General features: G+C 37.9%; 1 protein-coding gene and 1 non-coding gene across 2 annotated transcripts in view; both read left to right on the top strand.

The window, feature by feature from the left end:
* NRXN3 (neurexin 3) overlaps positions 1–21,614 on the top strand; it is a 2,130,901-nt gene that overhangs the window by 2,067,457 nt on the left and 41,830 nt on the right. The window lies entirely within an intron of this gene.
* On the top strand, positions 2,594–2,700 carry LOC122150041. Its single transcript, XR_006163451.1, has one exon. It is a non-coding gene; the product is annotated as a U6 spliceosomal RNA (small nuclear RNA).

Genomic DNA, 21,614 nt, shown 5'->3' with positions numbered 1-21,614 from the left:
CCTCATGAAGATCATGGAAGCCAAATAACTATTAAGATCTTTAGTAAATTCATATTTCTGATTAAAATGTGGGAGTGAATTCTGAAATGCAGAGAAATTGCTGCAATTCACTTTCATAGTCTTCTCTCACTGTATTTCCTACTGCTATACCTAATATCTCTATTTTAAAAATAGGTATCAAATCAAAACAAAGTATTCTTAGATTAACTTTTGTGTAATTAGAAATTGTTAACTTTGTATATTTCATGTATTTACAGTTCTCAGTACTCTAAAAGGCCTTGATGGGCGGGTAGGGGGTGCAGGGAAGAGAAGACAATAAAAATAAATTCCTCTTACACCTGAGAAATAGACATGGTTATAATTAACAACCATATCCATTCATTGATTTCGTATCCCAGGATATGTTTTTCTGGTTGTCACTTAGCCAGGCTTTTTGCATCCGCTTTTGCTGAATGTGCTTTGATCAAATCTCAAGGGACAACACTTGCACCAGAGGGCAGACAGTAAAAGGAAGTAAAGATGAAACACATCCATCTATCAACAGGTCTTTGCTAAACAACTTTTATAATGGCTGCATTGAGGGAGATGTTTAAACTAATGGTAGTAATTCGAGATCACAAAATAATTACTATTTCCAGGATGGTTCTCAGATGTATTTTATTCATCAAATCTACAGTCCTCATATTTGCATCTGGTGTTATTGGTACTTTGTTTTTCTCTATTTGCCAGACTGTAATACCCAATATAGTGTGGGTGAAATTTAAATTTGGCACAACACAAAGTGCAGAGCCGTATTTGTATTCTCCAGGTGGAGCTGTGTTCTTAATCTTTATCAGCTTGAGATGTCTCAGTAACATATTTATAATACGAAAGTCTGGCACTGTTGTTAAAAGCATACCAAAACATTGAAGCTTTCATTTGCTGGAACAATGTAGAAAATGCAACTCCAATGTTAAGTCAACGATAATTTTCTAATGAAGGATAAGGAGAAATAAAGTTTTATTTACTAGACACTATAGGTGAGGAAAAGTAAATATGGTGATCATTGGTCCTAAATATGTTATCTATAATCTTGTTGTTGTTGTTATGTGCCGTCAAGTTGGACCCGACTCATAGCGACCCCTCCTTGGGTTTCCCAGGCAGTATCACTACAGAAGTAGATTGCCCAACCTTCCTTCCGAGAAGTGGCTGGTTTGAGTTGCCCGCCTTCTGGTTAGCAGTCAAATACCTTAGGCACTATGCTACCAGAGCCATTTATAGAAATACATTTTGTTGTTAGTGGTTTCAACAAACCTGTAAAGTTAGAAACCTGTATACTTTTATTACCAAGAGATGGATCTTTATTTACTTATTCACTCATTCATTTAATTGTAAGTAAGATTTTCTATATGTAAAGCAATGATTGGTAAATGAAATCATGTGTATATTTTATTGGTCAAGTGGCTATTCAGTATATAGTAGAACATTAAATGTCTACATGAAATAGGCGTGTTTAAAGCTCACAGCACGCAGTGTCACTCTGAAGAACTCAGTCCCATTTAATAACACTTTGAATAAAGGGATAACGGAAATAGTCTGAGATAAACATTTTGGCTTGGGAAAGAAGATGTAAGTAGATATAGGAATAGTGAATTTAATTCATCATTATTGGCTACAGAATGTCATCACTTTTACATATGACTTTTAATGCATGTCCAATGTACACAAAAGCAAACATTTACTCACGTATGTACATCTAAGGTTGATCCTATTTAAATTTTAATTTCTTAATAGATCTATAAATTAGGACTATGTTCATGAGATCATTAATGGTACAGCTGCTGTCTTCATTTATGAACCCACTAAGTGATAAGCAGAAGGTCTGGTGACCTAATGCCTAAGGCATTAGACTGCTAATCAGAAGGCTGGTGGTTCAAACCCACCAGTCACTCCTCCGAAGGAAGGTTGGGCAATCTACTTCCATATTGATACCATCTTGGAAACCCAAGGAGGGGTCACTATGAGTCAGATCTGACTCGATGGCAGTGGTTTTTTTTTTTATTATTTTTTTTTGTAAGTGATAAACCGTATCATTTTTTATCTAATTGACTCCACCCCAAGCCAAGTAAAATTTTAAGCCATTGGAATAAATATGTTCCCTTTAAATCACTAATGATAATATACATTGAAAATTAGAGTAAGGCTAGAAATATCAATACAGGAAACTTACTAATTGGCTCCTATAATTTTGGCAGTTGATAACTTAGACATTGAATAATATATGTGGCTCATGGGTTTACCATTAGCATGAATTTTATGACAAAATAATAAATTTAATTAAAAATTGTTGAAAATGAAAAAATCCTGTTCAACTCTATTACCCAGGATTTTTTGGTGTGGGAGAGGGTGACAAGGGGAGGGAATCAATAGGATCAATGTGTAAATGTAGATACTTCCTTTGAAAGTTCAATAAATTACTTATTTGTGCAACACTTTTGGGTGACTACTATGTATAGTCACTGGAATGGGTGTTGGGAATACAAAAATAAGAACCAACTTTTTATAGGTGTTCACAGTCTCTTAGGGAAGACAGCTATAAAAAATAAGGAAAATAGTGCTCGCTTCGGTAGCACATATACTAAAATTGGAACGATACAGAAAAGATTAGCATGGCCCCTGCGCAAGGATGACACTCAAATTCGTGAAGTGTTCCGTATTTTCTGTCATTTCTAAAAATAAAAAAAATAAGGGGAAATAAAGGTCAGAAGGGAAAAGAAGGGAAGAAAACAGTGTCAACTTACAATGAGTGGAATTGCCTAGGATATGACAAAACCTCTAAGGAGAGGTCGCTAACTCAGGGAATGACGTACCCCACCCAAGGAGAGTGAAGAAAAATCACAGAAGTGCTGCCGAGCAGGGACAGATGGAATTAACTCAGAGAGCATCCTCCCAGATGTTAGTTTTGTGGCACAGAATTTCTGTTTGAAATATTAGTACAGTTCAGTATCAGTCTTTTCTTTGAGCTCCACGTATGCAGGATGGAGTAGGACAAGGGTCCCTTAGGTAACTGGGTAAAGATGGGCAATTGGGAGGGGAAAATTTCAAACCCAACTCATGAGAACTTCCTGATTTCAAATGCCAATGCAAGTAGTAAATAAGGAGTGAACTCAATGAAATCATGAAGCAAGTCAACCAAAAAAAAAAAAAAAAAAAAAAAAAAAAGAAAGAGAAAAGAGGGGTTGGGTTTAAAAGAGAGGTTTTTTTATGAATTTTATTTTATTATTTTTGTTCTAAGTTTTTTCTCCCATAAGCCCCAAATATATAGTTATGTACTATGTGTGTACATATATATATATAATATGTGCATATTAAATATATACTGTCTTTCACTCCATATACATATATACATATATATATATATATATATATGTACACAGTATAAATGACATTAGACTAATATAAGCAGAGATTAACAACAGCCCCTGCCATCAGTCATGTGTTTACACAGAAATTCACACCATCATTCTTAATCAGCATCAGCCAATATAGACATGCATGATACTGTTATAACCTGGCGAAAAAAGCATGTTGATTTTCTTTAGGTTCTGTTTTCCTTGTCATAACTATAATGGTGACTCCATAATTCAATTATACTTGGGATGGGTGGAGTGAAAAAATTATACAGATATATCTATACATATATACACATCCCTGTGTATATATATATAAGTAGATATATACTTTGTATATATTTGAAAAACATTTTATGTCGTTTCACCTCATCTTGTGCCGCATGAATTTTTGGTGGTTCAATTTATTTTGTTTTAAGTCATCTGTAGTATTTTGGTCATAATGGCTATTTTTACCTCATTGTTATACTTTTCTGAGTAATTATAATCATCATTTTTTAAATACTGAAAGATAATATAGGCATACAAATCAAACAAGGCAACAAAATCTTTTCTTGCCATCCTAATCTTGAATTTCTCCCCCCTCAGCATATCCCTTCAGTGTTTATGCTCAAAACAAAACAAATCACAATCAAAGCCAAGAAAGTTGTGTACCAAAGAATGGAAATACCATGTTTTCCTCTTCCTCCTCCACTATATATTGTTTCTTTCAATTTTCTTCCTTTTCTCTTTTCATTTTCCCCATGTCTGCACAAACTGCTGTCCCTTACTTTCCCCTTGATGACAATGCAAATAAAAGGAAAGATGAGAAATCCCTCCCAAAATAAATAAATAAATAAAGTGAAAACATGTAGAAACAACAAACAGAGAAACACGTCCTCCCCACAAATTTCAGATGGCATAAAAAGAATTTTATTGCAGATACAGCATATTTGTTGTATCTTTTATTTCCGGACAAGCCCAGGATCATTGTGTGGCATGCATGACAGTTTTGTAACTAATCCAACTAACCATGGCCTCCATCACGAATGCATGGCTGTAATGACGCCATCTTGTGTTTCATGCAAGTGACACATCCACACTAACCCAGCAATCCAGTGTATGAATTGTGGGGATAATTTTCTTTCGTAGTTATAATTTCATGGGTTCTCATTGTTATTATTATTTTCTCTGGGTCACGGAAGCCCCAAGTTGTTCTTGCAGCATCTCTGTATGGTTGTGTTCTTGAGTTTGCTTTCCTTGGCACAACAGTCAAGTGTCTCTTGTCTGGTACATCTGTCTTGTCAACCTATCTTGGAGTTCACTGTCATGATTTCGTCTTGTGATTCTGTTCTCTGTTTCTAATATGTGGTTTGAGAACCTCTCCCTTTATTTGTCACCCCTCTATTGCCTATACTTTTAATTTTACTCCCAGGGAACTTCACAAAGGAGCAAAACAAATTCTCAAATTATAGTACTGATGCTGTGGTTTGCATCTGGAAGTCAAAAGTTGCACTTTTACCTAAGCAGACAAAACTTAAAATGGGTAATTGTTATTAATAGTAGCTGGCCAATAACCACATCAAAAACAATAAGAAACCCTTGTTGACTTCTTTGGAATGAATAAAAAGATTTACTGTTAAAGGGATTTATGTGAGAACTAATTTCCAAAGAGCTCTTCCACAGATTAACATTCTTCTAGTCAGAACGTTTTCTTCAGGAACAGATCAACTGAGGATTTTTCAGAAAATTCTAGTGAGGGAATGACGTTATCTCTGCTGTACAGAACAATGCCTGTTCCTGAATTGGTGAGCAATTTGTGAAAATCTGAATGTGTTTTATTATAAATTCATTTATGTTTAAGTGTTAGCCTAAAATATAAATGTGTTCACCAAGGCATCTGAGAGGGGGGGAAAAGAAAAAGAAAAAAAGCTTTTTTTAACTCGCTGGCTCTGACTCATAACTCATGTATGTATTTGAGTTAAGATTATCTTTGATCTTTTAAATATATATATTCATAAGTATAAATTTATGGAAACATTATGGAGCCCATATCTTGACTTGAACCTAAATTGTTTCTGTTCTCCTTCCAAAGTACATGACATAGCCAACACCCTTATTTGAGGACAGCCTCTGAGTTTCTTGAGACAGCAGGAGAAGAAAGTTCTCAGTTAATTTTTTCAGATGAAAAATGACACCTGTGATTATCCAAGCAATTTGCTGCATAACTCAGAAGGAGCTGGTTTGTTTGATGGTAATAGAATGAAAACGACTCTCTGTAATATTATCTTCACCCGGTTATTCATGAGGATTGAGCAAGAGAACGTAGTGAACATAAAATAGATTTTTCATTTCAGGTGATAAAGATTTTTTAAATAGGCCGTAGGAGAAGAAGTCCATGTATTTAATCTAGTGAAGAGAAACTCCTCCAGATACAGGGTGTTATGATGGGATGCTTCAGTCATGGTAGGCTTGTCCTTTGCTTCATTTGCTATAAGGTTAAAGAGAAAAGGAAAAGCAAAGCAAGAGGAAATTCATGGGCTTTCTGAGCTCATGGGTGATGCAAATGGAAAAGTTAACTGTTGAATTTACCGAGAGGTATCTCGCAAGAAAGCCATGGTGACCTCCTTACCAAAAAAATAAATAAACGCTCGAAAACCCTATGGAGCACCATTTTGCTCTGACACACATTAGGTCACCATGAGTCAGAATTTACTTGATGGCAGCTGGTTTCTGTGTTACGGATTTTCTAATGAAGGAAGGTAAGAGGGACAGATAAAGGAAAGAAAGGAAGAGTAAAAGAGTGGGACAGGAGGAAGTGAGTGAGAGAGGGACAGAGAGAAGAAAGAAGAAGGGGAAAAAACAGAAGAGCAAACAGGATGGAAAACAAGGATTAGAAGGGAGCGGTATTAAGAGCCAGGTACAAGGGCATGCTGATAATTGACTAAAAACTGGTACCTATACACAAGGCCTTTATTTTAATGTTTGTCAATTTCAGGGTTGGGGAGAGATGCCCCATAGCACATGAATACATAGTATTTGTATCATATAGATAGTATCTTGCTGTTGTTGTCAGTTGCCATAAAGTCAATTCTGACTCCTGGCAAGCCCCTGCAAGTGGAGTAGAACAGCTTCAAAGGGTTTTCACGGCTGTGACCTTTCAGAAACAATCTCCTGGCTTGTCTTCTGAGGCACCTTTGAGTGAGTTCAAACCTCCAGCCTTTTGGCTAATAGTCAAGCACTTAACCGTCTGTGCCACATAGGGATCTTTCTACATGTGAAAGCCATTAATAACCTCAAAAGCATAGATAATATTACATGTGGTAACATAGTTAGGTAGTGATGGATTTTAAGTATTTAAAACTTAAATGCTTAAATACCTCAGGCACCTCAGAAGAAAGACCTTGCCATACACTTCTGAAAAAATCAGCCGTTGACAGCACAATGGAACACAGTTCTAGCCTGACACCCATGGAGTGGCCAGGTGTCACAGTCTACTGACAGCAACTGGGCTTTTAGTATATTTCATTGTAATTTCATATTGTAATTTCAGATAATGACCATGTTTACCAACCAGCTTGCAAAATTCCCAAAAATATAGCCATCAATTTTTACAAGCTGGGTCTTGCATCCTGTACACCCAAGTACTATGCAAGGTGCATTCACACACAGTTTATTTGAATCCCTCATTTTTAGTTATTATGAGGCAGGAAGTTTAGGGAGCATCTCACGATTGAGGAAACTGCGTCTCAGAAAATTTTCTTTTCCGAGGTCATGTAGCTGTGTGCCAGTGATGGAGGTAAGACTTGAACCCAAATCAGTCTGACTTCCCGATCGATTTTCTTTCCGTTGCAGTACGTCCAGAGAATCAGGCTCCTGTGCTCATTTGTAGAGTTTAACATGGATGGCATTTCCATGTTTTCCTAAAGAGGTTCTTTCCTTAGAGAACAGATAAAATGGAATTGAAATGTATCATGGTTTCATTAATGGCAAAATGATGGCAATGAAACAGAACTAGGACTTCTGACATTCACTTTGCAAACGTCACAAAAAACATGCCTGCAACTTGGTAAGAATGTCTGCTTCAACTAATGTTGTTTCCCCAAAATAGAGTCACCAAACACTTCTCCCTTAGCAGCTCTGAAGCTGAGCAGGGTATTTTGTAGGTTTTCAAATTGTGTTTACTGAGCTTTGGAAAGGATATAATAGATGTATTTCTTAGTACATAATTATGATCTCCAGCAGGATTCCATTACTCATTTGTTATGTTTTTGTAACTTTTTAAATATAATGAACTTTATTTAGTTAAAATATTTGATGCATGTAAATTAACCAACTTCATAGTGACATAATATCAATGCCCTTTGCTCTATGTTTTCTCACAGAGTAAACTAGTATATTAACACAAAAACAGCATGAGAACCATTGCAGAGAATGGCTGCTGATTTTTGTTTTTTAATCTTACTGTTAGATGCTGAACCATTGCTTTATAAAATAGTTCGGGAAATCTGGGAATTCAAACAAAAGTCTTGGGTCTTATTAGTGCTTCTAATTTGACAACATAGGTTCTCTGACTGAATTTCTGATAGCTCAATAATTTACTTTGATTTGGTGTCAGGCTTAGTCGTCCCTGTGGTCAGTTTTTAATGATATCATATGCATTTAATAAAATCTCTTGAAGTGCATTTCTAGGATTTTACTTATAGGTTTGTCACTGCTAAGTCTTTGTTCTTTCATTCAGTTAGTGTTTATTGAGCACACATATTATCGGGTGGTTCAGTGGTAGAATCCTTGCCTTCCTCTGGGAGGCCTGGGTTCAATTCTGTCCAATGCACCTCAAGTGCATCAACGACCTATCTGTCTATGGAGACGGGTGAGTTGCTGTGATGTTGAACAGGTTCAGTAGAGCATCCAGCATAGGATGGATGAGGAAGAAAAGCCTGATGATCCCCTTCTGAAAATTAGTCATTGAGAACATACAACAGTCCAGTTTGCATGCAATCATGAGGATGGCACGGAACTGGACAGCATTTTATCATATTCTGCATGAGATTGTCCTAAGTTCGGGACTCAACATCAGTTAACCACTACTATTGGCAAGTACTGTCCTAAGTATTTTATATTTTTGACTTATTTAATTTTCATAGTAACCATGTGAGGGTGTATTACTTTCAGCTCTGTTTTAAAGATGAATAAAGAGTCAGAGAACAGCTACATAAAATGTCTGAGGACACACAGAAAAGAGGTAGCAGAGGCAGGATATGAAGTCAAGTCAACTGACTCCTAAGCCCACACGTTGGCCATTATACTATATGTCTCCTATTATAGAGTGTTCACTCTCCATTGACTTGCATATATAACAGGCATGAAATAAACTACCTGCCTTCTTACTAAGAATGAAGAAAGTTTGCATATTGGCCACAGTCAATGGTGGTGAATACGCCCACTCCTCACTTACCACCTGATTAGGTTGCAAAGACTAGATCATTATGTCAAGTAGATGTTATGCAAGAATCAGGAACCACGTCCCGTCTTCATGCCAGTGTTCCCAATTGTTCACTTGCCATTGGGGCATCCCCATTGTGGTGGTTATCCCCATTGTGGTGAGGGGGCAGGGCTGCCATACCAAAGAGGGAGAGGAACAGGGACCACTAGGCCAAGCGGGGGAGGTCGCCAGTCAGGAACTAGGGGACTGGGGTCACCCAGTGAAGAGATCTGTACAGATACCACCATTGCAGGTGCCAAGTTGACAAGAGGTGGAATTGTGGTGCTTATGTTTGTGTATCAACTTGGCTGAGCCTGGTTGAGTGGCTGGGCAGCTGGTGGTAGTTATTCTCCATGATGAGACTGGCAATCAACTTTGTGGTGGGATCTACCACAAGCAGCTGAGTAGCTGTCTTCGGGATGTGGTCTGCTTCCTGGATATAAGGAGAAGCCTTGGGGATAGTCTATAGCTTATGCCACGCTTGGACCCTGAATGTAGCCATGCTCTGTCAAGCTTGGGACTTACAATGGAATTAAATTAATGGCCTGCCGTGTGGTTTGGTAACATCGGGAGTGTACCTTTTTACTTGTCAGCCCTGGGTTTGTCAGCCTCAGCAGCCAGCAGCTGTCTGAGTGAAGAAATGTCTCTAGCTCCAGTGGGCTGGGAACAGGAAGCAGAGCTAGACCTCAAGGTTGAGAGGCTTTCACCCAGCCCCTAGGGCCTGGAACTTTGAATTTGGACTTTTAGCCTCCTGAATCGTAAGAGAATAAACTCCTGTTTGTTAAGGCCATCCTATTTGTGGTATATTCCTGTCAGAGTGGCAGAGTGGCACTAGGTAACTAGACACCCATCACATGTCAGGATGCATATGGCATTAGGGGACCCACTTCCCATCACACCTCCCCACTACTGTGGAGCCCACAGGAGTTGGAGGTGGTTGTGATGGTGGTTGAGTCATGCTCACTGACTACCACCTCCCACCACCCTCCCTGAGCAGGGGTCCCACTTGTCCTCTATGTTCCTCCTCTCGCTGCTTACCCTGGGCAGGAACCCTACTTCTCCTCTGCCCACAACCCTTGCCACCCACCTTGAAAGGGCACCCCATTCATCCTCCATTTGCCTGGCCCTGTAGCCTTGTGCAGGCCCCTTCCTTCTTCATCCCCCCACAGACTTCATCAAAAACTTTTGGGGCTCTCCTGGCCTCCCTTTGCTTCCCTGTGACCTCATGGTGTCTTGCCATCACCCCAGGCCCTCTAGGGCCAGACAGAGATGTGATGGACTAACAGAAGTTGTCCCACGGCCAGTTGACTACCATCCCTCATGTGACCTGAATGTTACTGGGTCTTTGGTATATAGTTCAGGGTGGCCACAGAAGGCACCCTGGGCCTGGCTGTGGCCCTGTATGAGGCCTGGGCTGCCAGGCATGCACCTGAGAATTTTTCCAAAGTTGTTGTAAATGCAAAATGTCAAGATAGTAAGAAAGAAGTAGGTGTAGTTGTTACATGAATTACTATCTCAAAGGCTTCCAAAACCTTGATTGACAAGAGTTATGATGTTCAGTTATAATTTATCCGAAGAACTGGGGTTAAAACAAGTTGCTCAGGTTTCCTGCTGAGGTGGAATGGTACCCATAATAGAAGGAAATACCGACGCTGATGAAAGTTAGTCCCTCCTGATTTCACCTATGTAACACTCTGTGCATTGGGGGCTTTTAGCTCATTACTCATTAGCAATCCTGTTCAGAACATACAATTGATGACAGCCACCTCTTACTGGTGTAAGGATTTAATAATATGGGCTCTCAATAAGAGCTTTAGAAAGATGCTGTTATTTTCTTTATTTCAGAAATAATTATGTTCCTTGGAACACAGTGTTTTAGATGTTACAGCTAATAGAAGGCAAAATAATAAGAGAAAATATGCCTCAGAGGATCTCTTTCTTACCGTAGCCCTTTTCTGACATTTGTGTGTTCTTCTCATCTCTTAATGCCATATCTATTTCTTTATCCTCATTTCCTTTATCTTGTACCTTACATTATGTATCTAAAATCATTTAAAAACCAAAACATATAAACAAAACAAAACAGACCTTTATTGTGCCCTAGAATTTTCTGTGTAAGGAGAGTATCTTAAACGTAATTGTGAAGAACTAAAATTCACAATAAAAATGTGCTTTTTAAAGGTGTGTTTACATTTATTAGAATCTTCTTGTCAGAAAAAGTGTGACCTACCCAAGCATCTAACGATCTCATTATAATTTATAGGAGGCGTGGGTAGTCCTGAAGCCAAATTCTAAACTGGATAATCTGCACAGGTGAAGTGTGTGAGGACCCTCTGTTGTTAAGCTGTGCTTCGGTCTTAGCTCTGGAGCATAGAAGACTCCTCTTTCTACTAAGAGATAATGATAATTGGCAATATTTTATTGCTACGTCTTCAGATCTGTTGGATCAATCACCCAGAGCAATGGTCAGCAAACCCTTTTTAAAAGGACCAGAAGTAATTATTTTAGGCTTTGAGGGTCCTACAGTGCCAGTGACAACTACTTAAGCCTGCTGTTGTAATGTAATAGTAGACATACATAAATGAGTGTGTCTGTGTTCCATAAATAAAATAAAACTTTATTTACAAAAATAGTCATTTGCTTGAATGTAGCCAGTAGGCTATAGCTTGCCAACCCCTGATTCAGAGAAATCTGATGAATTAGGAATGTGTACCATTTAAAAAAATAGATGAGTCCCTCTTGCCCATTTTGTAGTCAGTCTTAACAAACATCTGTTGAGGACCCCATTAAGGACATGGGATTACGTGAGTGCAACAGGCCATTACAAGCTCACCTTTAAGGACAGTTCTGGCCATTGTTTTAAATAGGCCGTTATCCCTGATATAAAACGTGGTAAAAACGTATCAAACAAACAAAACCAGGATCCTCTCCACCTAGCCTGTGGACTGCTTTTTATCTAAGAGCTTGGCCTCTTGCCCTTCTTTTGCAAATCCCTCTTTTGAATTCCCTGCCTCTGCTGGGGCGTGGGCTGCATTCTCCTCAGCTTTCAGACCTCTTAGGCAGTGGCTTCCTTGAACTTCAGCCCACATACTGTGTCACATCCCAGTAATTCTTCCCCAAACCTTGGCTGTGGGTTATTCAGCTGACAATGTCTAAATGACTGAGGTATGATATTTGCAACCTGCTGAGAACTTCTTTCCTCGTACTTTTTGATTTGTCACTTTGTAAGTTTTCTGGAGCAAGTGATTAAAACATTCTTTTTGACATAGGAGTGAATGGGGAAATTGAGGGGGCACAATATTTAAGACTCTTTTCTGCATCGTGAGCCAAAGCGTTTATTTATATCTTAGCCCTGTGTCTGTCGGAAGTAATGGATTATACAGTGTGGTGCAGGAAGGAACATCCTATGTCCTGAGGTGAATAATGTGTTCTACCACCTGGCAGCAGATTAGACAGGAGCAAGCTATGAATATACATGTTCAAAGCCACATTTAGTATTACTGTCAAAATGGCATTGGTTTCTTAAGGATTTTATTTTATGAATTAATGCTTAGTCCCTTTGGCATCTTTAACATTAAAAATCTATGGAAAGAAGTATTAAAGACTCACATATGAGCACTGGATAAACTATGAAGCTAGAGCCTAATGTATCCTAACCCCAGAGGGAGGATAAGATTAATTTTTGGGAGGTGAGATGCCTAGAAATAACATCATGAGCTTCCTCCATTAGCGAGGCCCCATGGTGTGGTATTGTGCCTGGAGTTGTAAGTTCTGAACTATAATTCAAAAATAAAAATAAAAAGTACATAAAATACAATGAAGAGAAGACAATGCATGGTGCCATTAGGAGTGGCTTCAGCAGGGAGGAGATACAGAGGTTAGCTTTTCAAGATAACCTAATTTGGAATTAGTATTTTAATAAGCCTCTGAGATCAAAGGAGATTGTAGAAAATAACCGTCAAACTAAAGTAAATTACGTACCACTGATGGCATGATAGGAACATCAAATGAGATCAATTTCTTTTTCTCCCATTATGTTGGACATGGCCTGATATTTTACCAAGTGGTCGGTTGGTTGGTGGCATCTTTGTTAGTTTGCTCAATTTATTTATTTAGTCAACTTATTCATTGCTCACTCTCTCTGTAAAGCAAGGTGGTAAACTCAGTTCACACAGGAACTGGCTGGGTAACATGAATGGATCAAGTGGAACAATAGGCCACAGTGGGGAATATGATTAACTGCACAGAAAATGCCTTCCTTTGACAGCATTTAAGTTAAATGTTTGAAAATTAAAATAAAATATATACATTATTGCCAAACAAAGCACAGCAATAAGACACACAATATTCTTAATTTTATTTTTTAAAAATATATCTTTGGATTTAAGCTCTTCATAAAGCTTGAAGAATATGTTTGTTAAAGACTTGTTAAAGATTTAAGTTACCACTCAGTGACACTGACTATAGCAAGTTAAACAGTAATTCCTTTTCTAAGCTCCCATAAAGCTAAAGTTCTTTTTTATAGTGTATGATTATAATCATCACCTTAGAGTTTACGTAACTCTAAAACTATAAACTTGAAGGATTTTAGAGTTCATTGTGATAGTTTGGTTTTAGGTGTGGAAACTGAGGTCTCAAATGACAATTGATTAATTCAAGGTACTGAGCTAGTTGATATTACAGTTGAAATTAAATCCCAAGTATTCTAAATCCACAATCCATGCCATTTAAATCCACAATCCATGTCATTTTACTGATAATATGTATCAAATTAGAAGAAAATACAAAGATTTTTTTTTTTTTTTTTTTTTATTCTAAGCTGAGATAGCACCCTACAGAGGATTCAGAGAGTGTGATAAATTGTTTATCTTTGTTCTACAGGTCATTGTGTTGTCATGCAAGAAGGGACCCAGTTAGGATTAAATTCACAACTCAGTGTTCTATTGGTCACTAGGGAACTAAACAAGAGATTATGGACAAATGGTGAAGGAAGGGTTGGAAGACCAGACGTGGGTTGCAACACAGATTCCACAAGTACATGCTCTAGTGATGATTTGTGAGTGACACTACCATCCTAGGTAAACCAGAGCAGTGGTTCCTAACTTCAAGTTCAAAATCAGTGCCAGGCTTGGCTAAAGTTTTCACAGATTCATGGTGAAATGAGAAAAGTAAGGATATTTATAGTGAGTTTCCATGAATTTAGAGAACAGCCCCATATTTAGATATTATATCCTGCTCATTTTGATGGGTAAAATAACTGTCTTTTAGAAAAGTGGTGTTTTATTACTGTTTATAGCATTCTTAATTAGCAAAATAAACTTTGATAACTATCTGTTACTTCTAGCCCACATTTTTCCTCCCTTTGACATTTTGCTGCTCTGTGAAAACAAATAACAGACATCCAGGAACCAAAGAACAATAGATTGAAAGTGTTCTCTATGCAGCTACTTTTGGTTTGGTAGGTTTTGAAGAGAAACCTTTCTAAGTCTAAAATTTTATTATGAACAAGATGATCATAACCAAGCCATTTATTTCATTGAGGTCCTTGAAATTTCTAAGCATCAATCACTTGGATCTTAAGTACCAAGATATTTTTTTAATATTAGTAAAAAGATATAGAATAGAGGCAGAAAACAGAATGCATAGAGTAGAAATTTTTAAAAATCTAGGATAAATGTTATTAAAAGGTCAAAATCAGTCTATAAACATAAATAGACTTAAAGTAGAAACTTCTAAGGACTCTGTGGAAAGATAATTTATGTCTATAAAAATAAGCCTCTGTGCTAAATCTAGACTTTTTTTTTTCTCATCTTAAACATGATAGCAAAGTCAGGAGAGCTATTTTGGAGAGCTGAATTAGCCTATATTTACGCTAACACGATCCATCTTTGTGTCAAGAGAAGGTCAAATACTCTACTCCACAGATTTGATCTATACCAAAGACAATTTCTGAATTTGTATCTACATTTCTCATCTTCTCCCTACTTTCCTGTGTCTTCAGTAATGTATACCCATAATCTCCTGCTTCATGAGATGTATTATCAAAATATTTAAAATATTATAATGAATTTAGCCTGAGAAGGAGTCAAACTAAGTTTACTGAGTGCCTGTTGGAAGTCAGGTTTGGTATCTTAAATCAGGTGTAAAGATTTTATTAGCAGCAGACTTCAGAAGAACCCTGGTGGTGCAGTGGTTAAGCTCTCAACTGCTAACCAAAAGATCAGTGGTTCAAACCCACTAGCTGCCTCATGGGTGAAAGATATGCTTCTGTAAAGATTTACAGTCTTGGAGTCCTATTAGGTTGCTATGAGTGAGAATCAACTAAATGGCAAAGGGGGCTCTGATGGTATGCCTAAGGCATTTGACTGCTAATTAGAAGGCTGGAGGTTCAAACCCACCAGCCACTCCTTGGGAGGAAGGCTGGACAATCTATTTCCACATCGGAAACCCAAGGAGGGGTCGCTATGAGTTGGATGGATCCAACTCGACAGCAGTGAGTTGAGTTGTTGTTGAAACGGCAAAGAGTTTAATAGATTTAACTGTGATGATCTCTGGGTGGTGGTCAATGGGTGATTTTTATTTTGTTCTTCTCACTCTAAAATTTCTATTCAGAATATTCCACTTATAATCAGAACAAAGAGGTGTATGCTAGCCTTTAAAATGTAAAAGCCTGTATAGAAAGGCCAGCAAGAGACATCTGGTTGATATTGGATAGAATTCTGCCAGACTGGTACTTAAAAAAAAAAAAAAAAAAAGTAGTGAATCATTCCTTTCCCATGAGTTTGAATTAAGTCTACAATGTAAGGCTCTGAGAGGAAAGGTGCTGGAAAAAATTCAAAGATGATAATGATGATGATGATGATGATGATGATGATGGTATGTAGGTTCTGTATAGCTGAATACACATGAGTTCCCCACAGAGAGTCCTGTTCATCAGCTGACAAATGGTCCATGGATATGCCAGGTGGTTATAGAACAGCAGTGGGTATGAGGTATCCTGTAAGTGATCCATTACCAGGAAGTTTAAACTTTGTGCTTGGAAAGCAAGAACACAGATGGGAATTGAAGTGGCCCTCAACAGATGCCTGGGAATAGGATTGATTTTGTAACCCAGCCTTTGGGTGCTGTGTATCCTCAATGCTTGACCACCCACATCAGTCCATCTGCTTATTAGATATAACAAATAGAGGAAGAGATGCAGTTGCAAATGAGTCATTAAATACTTCACATCCCTTTCTCTCTTCCTCCCCCTTTCTCTTCCCTCTCCCCCTTGATACAATGTCCAGAAAATTAAACCAGATGTAAATTAATTGGGACTCTCTTCCATGTAGGGAACACCTGTCACTACTGCTACCAAGATTGTATTAATGAATTAAAACATTTAATCACCTATAATCCAAACAAACATAAAGAAAAAAGGTGGCTGTCTCCCCAGTCAGATAGCTTATGGGTAATTTTCGTTGTGATCTTTTTTTCCCACATGAAGCTTATGGCTGCACCCCATTCCTGAAGCTCTGAGAGCTGTCAGCAGGTGTTGCTCATACCTACCCCCTTTCCTGTGTGGAAAAGAGAAAAAATCTCTCAACAAAAGCAATTTTGGAGATAGACAGAAAAGGTCTCCATCATGAACGTATTTTTATAAACAACTGGTAAAACAAATGGTCCAAATGTGATGCCTGGAGTATATCTATTCAAACAACAGGATTGCTTAAAGATAAGCACAGCCACTTCTAAACATCAGCATTAGTAGTGACTCCCACTCTTATAGTTAAGAGCTGAGAGAGCTTTGCTAAGGCTTTATGATTTTTATTTTATTTGCAGGGACAGCGACTTTCCTCTTTTGTTTTTATTAGTGTGTGAATTTATCAGAAGCTGCCTACCAAATTGTTAAAATTGTGAATGTTATCCCATAGAAAATATTTTTAAAATTTACACACAATGGATTTTTAAAAATTCATTTTCTGTTTCTACAGACACCCTTATTTGAAAGCATCTACACGTTGTCTAAAAGATCGAAATGGGAAACCGATAATGTACTAAGTTATTTCTGATCCTATGCCCAATATTCTAAAAAGGTCAGGAATGCTATTAAAGGACAAAGATATTAAAAATCTGATTTTACTTTTCATTCTCCACATTCAGAGCCAGCTTATTATCTTCCCTGTTTTATGACTTCATTTGTTTACTGAGCTGTTTTGTTCTGCAGCCACTGCCAAATGCCATTACATAGCTTCCTTTATCACACCGATTGGTGAAATCATTTTTTATTATATTTTTTATAGCAGTTCCAATTTTAAAATTACTTGTGGATTTTCTCTGGATCAGGCACTGCAGGAATCTTGATTTGTTATTACTGAACTTGATAAACGGGTGTTTGCCTTATCAGTTACCATTCCTGTTGATTTTTCTTCCTCTTTCCTCACTATGGTTCTATTTTTCGTTTAAGGAAATTTCAGAACTAGCGTCTCAAGGACAGCAAGTGAGTCGCCATGTTGGAATTAGTGGGATCTCACTCAGTAGATGAAGGCCCCATTTTAAAACAATACACAAAGGCTAATCTTCAAAGCCCCTCCCTTCTCCTCTCTTCCTAACCAGGAGACACAATGTTTATTTGATGTACAGAACTGAGAAATTTGAAAGCATACTTTGCTTTCATTTTCTCATTAAACATTGTTTTAAATTGTCTTTTCTAGAACCCAACACATATTGGACTCTTTGCTATTTTAGCCTAAATTGACCTAATTGGTGGATAGTTATTTATGTCATACAAGGTAGTCAGAAACTTATTTATTTATTTTCTGCTCATGCTATCCCTGCAAAAACTGGTCACAACTACTCACAACCCAGATTTTGTTTTGTTTTGTTTTGTTTTTGTTTTAAATCATTAATGTGTATCATACAGTTATACTAAAACATCAGTCAATAACTTCCATGAATGGTTCTTTTGATGTAAAAGTAATTCTGCATTGGAGTCATGGAGATGCTGAGAGATGCCACACTGAACAACTGACCACATACCACAAAGTCTGCATGTGTGTTATTAATACTGTTATAATTATACGTCATATGTACCCAAAATGACGCAAAGACACATATGCTCACTTCCTTAGACACTGCACTTGAGTATTGTGCTGGTGATGAGAATTGTGTATTGATGATGGTGGTGAGGAAGTGGAGATCAAATATTGATCTACTTATAATTTAGATATATCCATGCTTTACACGAAGCACATGCCTTCTTTCATCAACATCACCCTCACCATTAGAGCTTCCGTCAGGTAAATCATTGAATGTGTGATTTTTGAAGGGGCTGATCATTTCCCAATGTGATTAATGATTTTGAAAGAAGTGGCTTGTGTGTGGTCTGATTTATTAAGACTCTCCAGTCAATTAAAATGTGGCTTTGTACTTGTGCAGTTGAAATAAAACAAAAACTTTTTTTGGCTAAGATTGTATATGAAAAATAATACTAATACAGGAATACGGTTTTATTTCCCCCAAAAGGAGAAAAATAGAAAATCTATTCCAGAATGCCTACTTCCACCACGGGAGTTTCTAAATCAGATTTTAGATTGCTAACACTTTTCCAGGACTAAGTTGAAACTTACACATTCTTTCTATCCACTGGAGAACAGCATGTCTTCTTTCTATCTGGTCTTGCCCATTCATGGATCTCCCTCTGCTTATAAAAATCCATCACTCTGCAGCTCATTGCATTTTATAAGACTGCTGCTGATTACCATTTAGATTTGTTAAATGATATAACACATTTTATGGAATCAGAAGCCAGTAGCCATCAAGGTCAATAGTGGTAGCCCATATCAGTTATAAATGAATAATTTTATTACTCACGCAGTGATAAATATATGTTCTACCACAAACACTTAGCTCTGGTCCTTGAACATAGTTTTTTTTTTTTTTAATTTTTTTTAATTCTATAGGGTAACAGACTCTTCTGATGTTCTCTTCATTGATAGAAATTACCAGTGAACACTCTTTCAATGGTATAGAGCTGAGATGTGGTAACAACATCATCTACCCATGCAGCGTACCGTAGCCTCAGGATCCAATGCATTTTTATTATTTTTACAATATTAAGGTGTCTGCATTTCCACAGCACTGCTTACTGTATGTCATTACAATGCATTGCTTCACTCAACACACTCTGAATGAAGAAGATATGCTTGGTGGCTTCAAATTCAGCCATTTCCTCCAAGCAGGGTTTGTTTATCTGTCTGCAACACACTTGGCACATTTTAAAGGCTAGTGATGAGGTTCATTCATGCTGTAAAAATGTATTGGGCATAGTGGCTGCTTCCTTCACAATGGCCTGGCATGGAAGGATGGAGAAGGCCATTGTTATCACACAAATGACTGTCAATTAGCATCCTTTTAAAGTGAATGAAGTTATAAGGAATATTTATGATTAGGTATTTTAGTTGTAACTTTGTGAGAGTTTTTAATAAACTTGCTATATGTAAGTTTGGAGTCTAGAATAGTTTATTTCATTTCTGGGAGGGGAAAAGATTCTTTGCACTTTGCAGGATCCTTCATCTGGCAAAGGAGTTTGAATTAGGGCTCAAGAGGTGGGCCTGGGGACTCTGCTCCATTGGCCCTGCATAGTGAACAAAGTTGTCTTTCAGCTTTAGAATTGAGGCACCTTTCTTTCTGGATGCATCCTTGTTGTTGTTGTTGTTTGCCGTCGAGTCGGCCCCGACTCATAGGGACCCCTCCTTGGGTTTCCGAAGCGGTATCACTACGGAAGTAAGAATGCCCAACCTTCCTTCCGAGGAGTGGCTGGTGGGTTTGAACCGCCAGCCTTCTGGTTAGCAGTCAAGTGCCTTAGGCACTATGCTAACAGAGCTCCTGGATGCATCCTTAGTAAACCCCAAAGTGTGTAGCTCTCATGTGATAGAAGAACTAACCAATAAAAAATATGTTGCTCTAAGAGTGTTTTTCTTCTGCAAGGATCCAACTAGAAAAGGGGGCTGGTGGTCCTCACACAGAGAGTATTGCCTTTTGTGGAACCTAGAAGGTATAGAAAGCCCATGGGTCTGAGAGGCAACCCAGACTCTGTCCAGATGCCACCAACCAACAGGACTAGGAAAAAAAAAAAAAAGGTCTTGATTTACTACTCAGTGACATAGATCCAGGCATGTTGCAATGCAGGAAAACGTGTCCACTTTTTAAGCGGCATTTGGGTTGACATAAAGACAAAGAAATCTCTCAAATTGATCTTAAAAGACTAAACTACCTAGTTCTATTGCCCACTTCCTAACCCATTCATTCATTTAATAAACTACTCAGGCTACTTTTGTGAACTTTCTATATTACTTGTGGGAAGGCATTCTTAATAGCTGTGAGCTACTTATTTTCCAGTCCTCTCTTTTATTTCCTTCACACTGATTGACGAAATGGGAAGGAGGTTGAATAAACTCACTTTTTTTTTTTTTCCTTAGATGACACAAGTATTAAATTGACAGATAAACTCCTAGGAGGTTCCAGTCCATTTCAGGAAAGTGTTGATATGAGGTCTTTAAGGGTCGACAGTCCTATTAGAGATAGAGACCACCAGGGAATCGTGAGGAAAAGAAAAATGAGGGAAGTGTCAAGATTCAATAGGATATTGGGGGTGTTAAGAGCATTTTGAGGAAAATGTGTGCTTTCTTGCCAGCTGTGTCATTTTGTTTAAAGGCACAGGAAACCAGCCCTTTCTCTGAGGCTTAATACAGCTGCAGATTTATCACCATAGCGTATTTTTTTTCTCTTTTGCATAGTCTTGTTGACTTACTCAAGAGCTAGTGAGTGGGAGTTTTCCCTTAACAATTGACCAAGTTCTAGAACGTTTATGTATAACTGGTTAGACTGGTGGGTCACACACAGAGGCAACAGGGTGCTTTTCGGACAGAGGAAGGTGTGCATACTCTCTCTATGTCTGTCCATACTTCTGGGAAGTTCATAATCCTGACGAGAAGTCAGGATATATGCATGGGTTTCTAGAGACCCAGCTTCTGTGGGCCTAGGCTTTGTGTCTCATTTTATTTTTATCTTATCAGACTTTATTTACTCAGTCTGGAGGTTGAAGCTGTTTCAGTTATATTCATCTCTGCCATGCCTGGAATTGATGAGGACGAACTCCCCCTGTTTTTACTTGCTATTTCCTAGAAATTAAAAACCCAGGGCAGACCCAATAAATAAGGTAAGTATGGGCTTAGTTGCGCTTACTTACTAATCTGCAGTGAACAATTTCACATGGGTTTCCAAAACTGTTCACTACCAATTAGTCAATAAGCCCAAGAAAGCCCAGGTTTACCTTGCTTACCGAGTACTCCACCCTGTCAGGGATTGTAAATTTGAAAAGAGTCTTTGATTCTGTAGGAAGGTGACATACCTAGAAGCAGGATCTTGGATATGGTAAAAAATGCAAAAATGTCCACTACAAATTAGAAAGTAAGCACAAGGAAGCCTGTGCTTACCTTACTTATTGGATAATCCAACACTACTAAAAATGAATCATTTGGCTGCTGACCAAACTCCACTGTAACAGCTAACAGAGTGTTTTGGAAAGATGTCAATAGCAGCCAGGTTGCATTAAGCCCTTAAACTACTACTTAAGATCAGTTCTTCAGTTAGCACTAAGAAACAGCGGCAGATTCACCTTCTAGTTCCACTTTATGTTGCTCCCAGTTTTGTTATCTTCTGTGATTTACCCCAAAGGGATGTGTCAGAAGTTAATTCTCCCTCTTTCTCTACCAAGTACA

This window comes from Orycteropus afer, unplaced genomic scaffold (genome assembly GCF_000298275.1).
Source record: "Orycteropus afer afer isolate SDZICR_OR568_19922 unplaced genomic scaffold, OryAfe1.0 scaffold00079, whole genome shotgun sequence".
NCBI lineage: Eukaryota > Metazoa > Chordata > Mammalia > Tubulidentata > Orycteropodidae > Orycteropus > Orycteropus afer.
This window is presented reverse-complemented; position numbering and strand designations above follow the sequence as displayed.